Source organism: Drosophila serrata, unplaced genomic scaffold (assembly GCF_035046125.1).
Source record: "Drosophila serrata isolate PLE 108 unplaced genomic scaffold, ASM3504612v1 contig_382, whole genome shotgun sequence".
Classification (NCBI taxonomy): domain Eukaryota; kingdom Metazoa; phylum Arthropoda; class Insecta; order Diptera; family Drosophilidae; genus Drosophila; species Drosophila serrata.
Genome location: NW_028257280.1, coordinates 7752311 through 7760982, shown reverse-complemented (window position 1 = coordinate 7760982; position 8672 = coordinate 7752311).

Genomic DNA, 8672 nt, shown 5'->3' with positions numbered 1-8672 from the left:
ATACATTAAAAGCCTTTACAAGATATAGTGTTATTTGGAACCATTTATTTAAAGTTCCTTTTGAACCAAATTCAAACTTTATTCAGACATTCAGAGATTTTTCGATTTAAAGCCAAACCAAATATTTTTTGCCGATGTGGAAAAATGAGGTATGCGTGTTGAATAATATTCCTCTAGCCCGGGAAATGGGAAATTAATTAAATCGAACAATATTTGCTCGCCTGAATTATTCACTTATCAATCAATGTGTTTATTCTTTGACGGAACAAGTCCATAAGTCGGTGTGGCTTTTCAAGTGGATTTCCATAAAACCCCACAGTACAAAGCACACATACGAACAATATGTTATATGTATATATTTATATATTTGCGGCGGAACATTGCGCCTTAATTCGGATGATTCGGATCCGGATCGGGGCAGATGTTATTCATCATACGAGTGCGCCGCTGTTGTTCTTTATCAAGTGATTGATGCGCAATATCCACACAATTTGATATGGAAAGGAAGTACCAAGGAAAGCCAGAAAGGCCAGTCCGGGTAATGGGGGAAAAATCCCCACAACGAGTGCAATCACCTGGGAATGGGGGATCGAACTCCATTGGGTGCCAGCTCCTACTCCGACTCCGATTCCGACTCCTCCTATAGCCCCATTCCCATTCCCGTTCCCGTATCCATTCCCCGGAATCTGCGTCGGGTCGGTGCCATGCTGGGCATTAAATCGTTAAAGTAACATATACAAATTAATGCAAACAAATACACGAGTGCCGCCCGAAACGAAACGAATCGAAATGCATTCGCCTCTGGCAATTTCATTCCCGTTTTGTTGCCGCTCCAGATCTTGTCAATAGTTACGACTTTCCGATGTGCCATGGAATGCTAAACAGATCAAAAGCCTGGCGCACGTGGATGCGCCTAAACTGACTCCCGGAATCAGCCTGAAAAACTCCAGAGAAACTCCCGAAAAACCCAAACTGACAGCCGCCACGAGGTGTGAGAATTCTCAAGTGAGATGGCAGTGCACTCAGGTCTACAGTCCCAGACGGACACCCACCACCGCCCACTCCCAGCTACCTCATGAGGTGCACTGGGAGAATTAATGGGTACTAAAAATATAAAAATATGTCCTCAAATTAAGCTCATAAACTGATTCATTTTTACAGATATTAAAGATGAGGTTAAAAGGTTTTATTACGAGATTGAATGTTTAATATCTAGTAGCCATGAAACCTTTTCATAGTTTTATTATTAATATTTATTCCTTTTTCAAATGAATATTTATACAATTTTAAAGAAATTTAATTTGTAATCCTTAAATTAATTTGTAGTAAAATTCAAATCATATTCTTTCTCTGCACAAATACCTATCCAGCCGCAGTCACATTCCCCACTTCCCCAGCAAAACGGACTGGCTTCTTTCTTTTATTTTGGACTTAGCACCAGGGATTTGCGGCTATTTTTGGCACCGACCAGATATCGGGAATCGGGAGCTAGCCCCATAAAATAGGTGTGGTCATATCGACAATAAATATTCCCTGACTTTCGGGCGGGGTGATGCTGTTCAATAAAAAGAAGAGCAACGAGCAAATTAAGAAGAAATACACGGAATGTTTGGAATTGAAAGAAGTTATGCGGGATGCAATGTAAAAATAGCGACGTAAACAAACCGCACCGCATCGCACCGCAAGATACATAGATACATGGATACATGGGATACACAGATACATCTCCTGCGGTAATGGATCGCGTGCTGGAATAGAACAACTGCAAGCGATACTCTGAAGGCGATTCCTAGGAAACTGAAGTCCATTGTGTATAGCATTCGCATTTGCATTTGCCGGGCATTCGTCATGGGTCTCAGTCCCCATCATCAGATACTCCTTGGCTTGGGTCGGGCAGGGGTATCCGTATCCGTATCTCGGGTATGCAAAACCGGAGCCGGAGCCAGGGGCCAGAAGCGGCAGAAGCCACTTGGGCTCGAGCGTTTAAAATCCCATTTCCACATGCCTTACATGTGTTTCGAGCGACTCCAACATTTATTATACCAATCGCTTGGAGGAGTGTCTGCGACTTTGGCTTTCTGGCTAATTTACATACGAGAGTGTAATATGCCAAATGTGGTCTTTGTTTTTTTGTTGTTCTCATGGCTTTTTTCGGATATTTTTGGTTGCTTGTCGAAGGCAGCAATTAATGGCAGCATCGCACTGATGACTTAATGACAACTTCCTAATAAAAGCCAAAGAATTTAATCAATTTATTAGGCTGTTACAAGCCAGATACATGCGATTATTTGGCCATTAAAATTTGCATATCAATGGGGGAACATTCGCTTACAAGATTCCCGCCTTGTAGGAGGACAACCAATCCATAAACATGCCATCAATTAGCATGGGAATCACACGTTCCAATGAATTACAGAATCTATGGCGGTGTGTTTATGACGGCGGAGTAAGTTCCTTGACTATAGTTGACCTTGCCCCACCTCGGGTGATTGATTTTTGGGGGGTACTAACTGTAACTACTGCACAGTAAGAATTGAATAATGATTTGTGCTTGAAATTGCATATTAAAGTAGTATTTATTACTCCTGGATTATATGTTATTCTATACTACTTCATTAGCCATTATCCTGTATCTATCTGTATCTGTAGCTTGAACAATTCCATTCCATTGAATATTATGAACATCTCTCAATATGATTTGATAACATCATTTGTTACTGTGTACACATATCTGAAAACGCTGCCGTGCTGCGGCTCATTAACGTTTATGGGGACTGATTCTGCTTTTGGCCCAGAGTGGAAGTGGATGTGGATCCCGGTAAAATCTATACATCGCATCGCATCGATTTATCGCTGCAAATACATAAACACACACCCATGCCCCCCGGCCATGGTCCTAATACGTGCTTAACGGTAACATTTCAATTTGCAATTTTCGAACCCACCGCCGTCTGTCTGTCTAACCAACGGTGAGTTCGTCTCTCTCACGTTTCCCCTATAAGATATATGTATATGTATATATGCTCGACATGCTATATATGCTATATGTTCCTAGTTCTGTCTGTCTGTTGGAATGGCGAGCTGTCCTGTCCGCCACGCACTTGCCACGCCCTGCATGCTAAAATGTTTTTCAAACATGCAAAGATCACTGCCACAAACACAAACGTACCGCCGCTCACATAAATACCAAAAACACTGGAAAATAAGCATTATACATTATAAATATTGAATAAGAATTCATTAAATAATAAAAAAATAAATAAGTAGAAATATTCTAGGTATCTATAACATAGATTGATTTTGAAATACCTTAAAGTACAGCAGAGCTATCTTGTGATATCCAATCTTCAATTAAAAATCTGTAAGATACCTGTATCTTAAGATATTTGGTATCTCCAAATAATATTCTATATTTTATATCCGTTTTTTCTTCAAGTGCATTATTCAAACTCGCAGCTTAGGTCGACTGCCCGCAACAGAAACCAAACCCTTTGACATTGTTTTGGTTTTTGTTCGAAGCTCGACCCGTGCGATATATAATCAGAATTCGTAGGCACGCATTATTGAATGGGCCCTCTTGTCCCGCTCCCCCTTCCCCAAACCCCTTCCGCCTTAACAACAACAAAAAAGGTTAAAAAAAAGGAATACAAAAAAAATAAAGCTATGACTGTGTCATGCCTTATATGAGTTTTGGAGATTCGGAACTAGAATGAGAATGAGAATGAGAACGAGAACGAGAGCAAGTATCGTATCCGTATCCATCGGCCGCCCAATGTTCGTTCGCCAGATAAGATACTTTATTGACATTGCGTGTCTAAACACTTTACCGCTACGTTAGTCATTGTTCTTGTCGGTTTCTGATTGCGATTGTGCGCTTTAAGCCTATTTGCATACTCATATTTCTCCATTCGGCGGCGGCGGCGGCGGCTTGTGTGCGTGTCACTGAGCCACTCACGAGCATGTGTATCTATTAGATAGATTTCGAATAGTTTTAATCAGAAGAAACATACTATTTATTAGAAATTGATTTCGACATGTGACACGAAAGTGGATTTATTCATATGATCGGACACGTCTAGATTAGGAGTGTTTGAGTGGGAAACTTCAGAATAGATACATTCAAAACAAAGCAAATTATGGCTTTTTTGGGTCAAGTTGAACAAGAAGTTCTGGGTTTTTTATTAAGTTATTAATTAGTATTAGATACACTAGCTAAAGATTGGGTTATGTATCATCTAAATCAATTTGTTTTTTAAACAATAACAAATTTTTTATACGATCAAACAAGATAGTTTCAAGTTAAATATGAAAGGAAAACAACTTTGATAAGCAGAAGTTTAAATGCTCTTCCCGTTTACAATTGAATTTTTTTATTGATGACAAAAATCGATCATAACTATTCTATATTTAAAGATATTTTTATATGACAATTTTAACGATAAATCAAATTTTAAAAATCTCATAACTGAGCCAAAAATGAATTAATTTTAATTCGGAAAGTGCTCCTATGCTAGTTTTTTAATAGTTAATAAATCTGCATACTCAATTTAGAATATTAAAAAAATTTAATTTTTTGTCATATTTTGACAATTTTAATGATGTAACCCCTTATAAAATTTTGAGATTTTTTTAAAAAATATTTTTCTTCTGGATATAGCTGGATCGATTGCGTTTTTGAAGCTGATGAGTAATATATATGACATATAGGGTCGGAAATGACTCCATCATTTCGTTTTAAGTTTCTGACTTAAATAATAATACCCTCGCAAGGGTATAAAAAGTACAATTTTATATGGCAGCTTGATTGAATCATTCCATCTTTTTGTACATATATACTTTACCCAAAGGCCACGGAATTAATAACCAAATCCGAATCGTATCTCTTTTAATTGAGATTACATCCAATCAGGTTTCAAGTTTGACTTTGCTCAGGAAATTAAAATTTATGATCGCACTTCATCATTAAAGGGCTATGAAACGGAGCAGAGTAGGCAGATTATAAATTTATGGCTCTCATTGTTATGTATGGGACAAGTTTTGACATTCGCCGGTGTTTCCGGTTTGTCTCGATCTGACCGAAAGCCAAATTAGGCCCTAATATGATCTAATTTGGTCATTGATTTCAACGCTTCTTTATTGCAGACACGTTGGGTCAATAAATTTGCTCACAATAAACAGTGTTTTTTTGTGGTTATTCAATTTTCTTTAAGTCGTAAATAATTGACCTGAACGGTTTCCGATGCTCAAGCATCCATAAAAGGAAAATCCACAGCTCTGAATAAATGAGACAATGCCAAGAATTAGTCATGGGTAAAAAGATGCAACTACAATGCAAGGAAATGCAAGCTATTCGGTGCCAAAGGACCTTGAGGTGCACTGAAACAATTACGATTTATCTAGGTAGTATGTAGTTTTTTTAAAATTACATCTTTTAGTTAAAGATATTTTTCGATTGTCTAGTCTTATTTCCCTGCCAGGTGGGGGCCTATTGCGAGTGTTGTGGACACGTCAAGTGTCAGTCAGAGGCAATGAGAGGATGACGCCGTCGCCCCAAATCATTAATTTCACAAAACGTGACTTTTTTGCCATATGTGGAATTCTAATTCCACTCATTAGGCGGCGCACCGAGTCCGCTGCCATTCTAAACATAACTTCAAAAAGGTGCAGACTGCACTTGTGACACGTTTCGTAATCTCTTGGCTGTTTGGCTACTTGGCTGCTTCTTGGCATCAGGCAGCAAGCAGGGCTTTTTTCCCTCGCTGGCATTTTCCATTTCCATTTCCCATTTTCCATAAGCAGGCAGCAACACAAGCAGTTTGCCGCCGCCTGCCTTGCCGCATCCTCGAAGAAGCCCAGTTACAGATTCGGATGCAGATGCAGCTGGAAGGAAAAAAACACAGAGGCAGATACAGAGGCAAAGGCAAATGCTTACGCGTACCTGCATCTAAGGACATGCTGCAAGTGGGCGTGGCAAGGTGGATGGCTCTAAGGTGCAGCCTGCTGCATGGTACATGGTACACTGGAGGACCCCTCAAGGAGATTCTATTTCCGCAGCACAAGGCAGCCCATTAGCTCTTTGGCCAGTGGCGAATCCAAAAGGGGGATCCATGACATATGCAAAAGTATAACTATTTAGTTAATTTTCACCTATTTTAAGAGTAACAAAATATACACTCACTGGTTTTTAACTATTTGCTTATAATCTCTGGCTTAAACTTCCTTTGCCCAGCTGGTAACTTTTGAATGCCAGCGGTTAACCGCAATATCTGTGTCATTACTGAGTAATTTTAATGGTGGGAAACCCCCGTGAAAGTATTCGGGACCCTCGCCCCTGTGACCATTCCTTCTCTTATCCATCCCCAGATCCTGGGCAGGAGTCTAATTAAAATAAGCAAGCTGCCAGCCCGGCACAACACGAGGCTAAGAAAGGTCGCGGATTAGTCCGACTTGGCTAGTTACAGTTTGCATAGTTGCTGCTGAAATTGCAAATGCAAATGCAAATGCGAATGCGAATGCAGATACAGATGCAAACACGCTGCATAATTGGCCATTTCTGGCTGCAGTTGCCGCACATCGTTCTCAATCTTAATTAACAAATATACAAACGAATAAAAGTGCGAGCGCCAAAAGCCAAAGGGAGGGGAAAGGTCGGGAAGTTGGACAAGACAAAAAGCCCGCCACCATGCGACATAAAATGCAATTTACGACTTGTCATAAAGGGAGACCCGCCATATAGTAAATCATTTTTTATGTAGCCAAGTCAGGAGAAGGAGAAAGAGGACATCGCGGCCATAAGTAGCTGGCGGGGCTACTAAAAACGCAAATAAGCCACGGTTAGGCCGAACATAAAATCCTTTAGCACCTTTCGAATGCGCGGCTGAAGGGATTCGAGTGGGATCGGGATTGGGATTGGGATTGCGATTCATCCTTCATAAACGTGAAATTTACACAATCAACAAATGACATAAAATTGTTGCTGAACGGTACAACAGAACGGACAAGAAAAAAATTAAATTGCATGACAAATTCCCCATGGAACGGGTCCAAAGAATGATGGACGATGATTATGGAGGAGCATAAGAACCAGACAGAGAAGGAGTCGTCTCGGATGCCCAAAGGACACAAAAGGGCGGGAACGGCGAGGACGGCGAAACAACATTTTAAGTCCTCGAATTCCAACATGTGGAGCAATAATAATAATTTTATTGTTTTAACAAAGGCAGCCAACAGAAAGTTGTTTGAGCCACAGCTGAGCGGCTTTTAAAAACAAATCGTAAGGTGAACACGGCCTGGCTTCCTGCTGCAAACACGAAGGCATCCGGAAGGACTCTGCACCAGCAGGATTCCGCTTCTTGGTTCTCCGCTCTCGGTTCTCGGTTCTCGGGATTGGGGATTCAGGACTCAGAACCCAGGATGCGGGATAAGTGCCAGGCAAGCGGAAAGATACGGAGCATACATATAAAAGAGGTTTTTCGCCGGCGACGCGACGCTGGAAAATGTATAAGACAAAAACAACAGAAAAAAATGAAAACAAATATAACAAAGCCAGGAGGGGTCTCTGTGTCTCCTCGGGACTAATACAGATGCACACACACATAACTCCGACACGAAAACAAATAAAAATGGCGAAATAAAGCTGAATAAGATCTGTAGCGAAATATTTTTATTGCCATTTTGGCGACGTGGGCGGGTGTGTGCCACGGTGTGTGTTTGGTGTGAGATGGTTGGGTGGGTGGTGTGCCTGGCGATATAAATATAAATATAAATAGAAGGTGGAAAGCGAGAACCGGCAGCTTTGGCGGCAAACCCAAAACCCAACGCGAACCACCATAATTTACGCGGCCATAATTTGTCATTAAAATCTTCCCCAAATAATTTTATGTTGAAATGCAAATTTTAAATATACGACTTTTTCATGCGAATACAAATGCAGAAAATATATATTCCCCGGTTCGGGTACGTAAATATAAATTGTTTCTATAAATTTGCCAGAGAGATACGAGCAGGTGAGGAATGGGCTCAGTACTCGGGACTCGGGATACGGGACTCCGAACTCCGGGATTCCAGATTCCGGCTCTGCTAAGCCCGGGAGATTGCCTTCGTGGCCTTTGATTTAGATGCATGCGCTGCGGGTAATTGACTGGAACCATTCGGCTCCACATCCCACATCCACATCCACATCCACATCCCACATCCGCATCGCAACCCGTGTCCCCTGACCCTGTCCAAGTCGTTCATTTGCGTAAATATGGAAATACTTTGTCTGTCTGTGTGCAAGTCCTTTGAGAGTAGCGTAGCGGCGCCAGGACTCGCAGATTGAATTTTTGCATTCGCAGGAGCCAATCAATCTTCTCGCATTTTGCTAGTTACAAAAATTGAATCAAATGTGATTAAATCAGGCTAAAATACGATTTTGTTGGGATCTTGAGACAACAAATTGGGAGAATAAATATGGTCAAGGGAATCTCGTGGGAGTGGTTATGTTTGTTTTAAGCAATTAGCTATTATTAAATTAATTCTATTCTATTGGCATAAGCATCTTAAATGGATCAAATAGTTATATTTTCAGTTAAATGTATTTAATTAATTTATAATAATAGTTTCTTTGGAAGACAAATGGAGAAATTTATTTAGTAATCTATATATATATATGGATCGTATTTCAAAATACT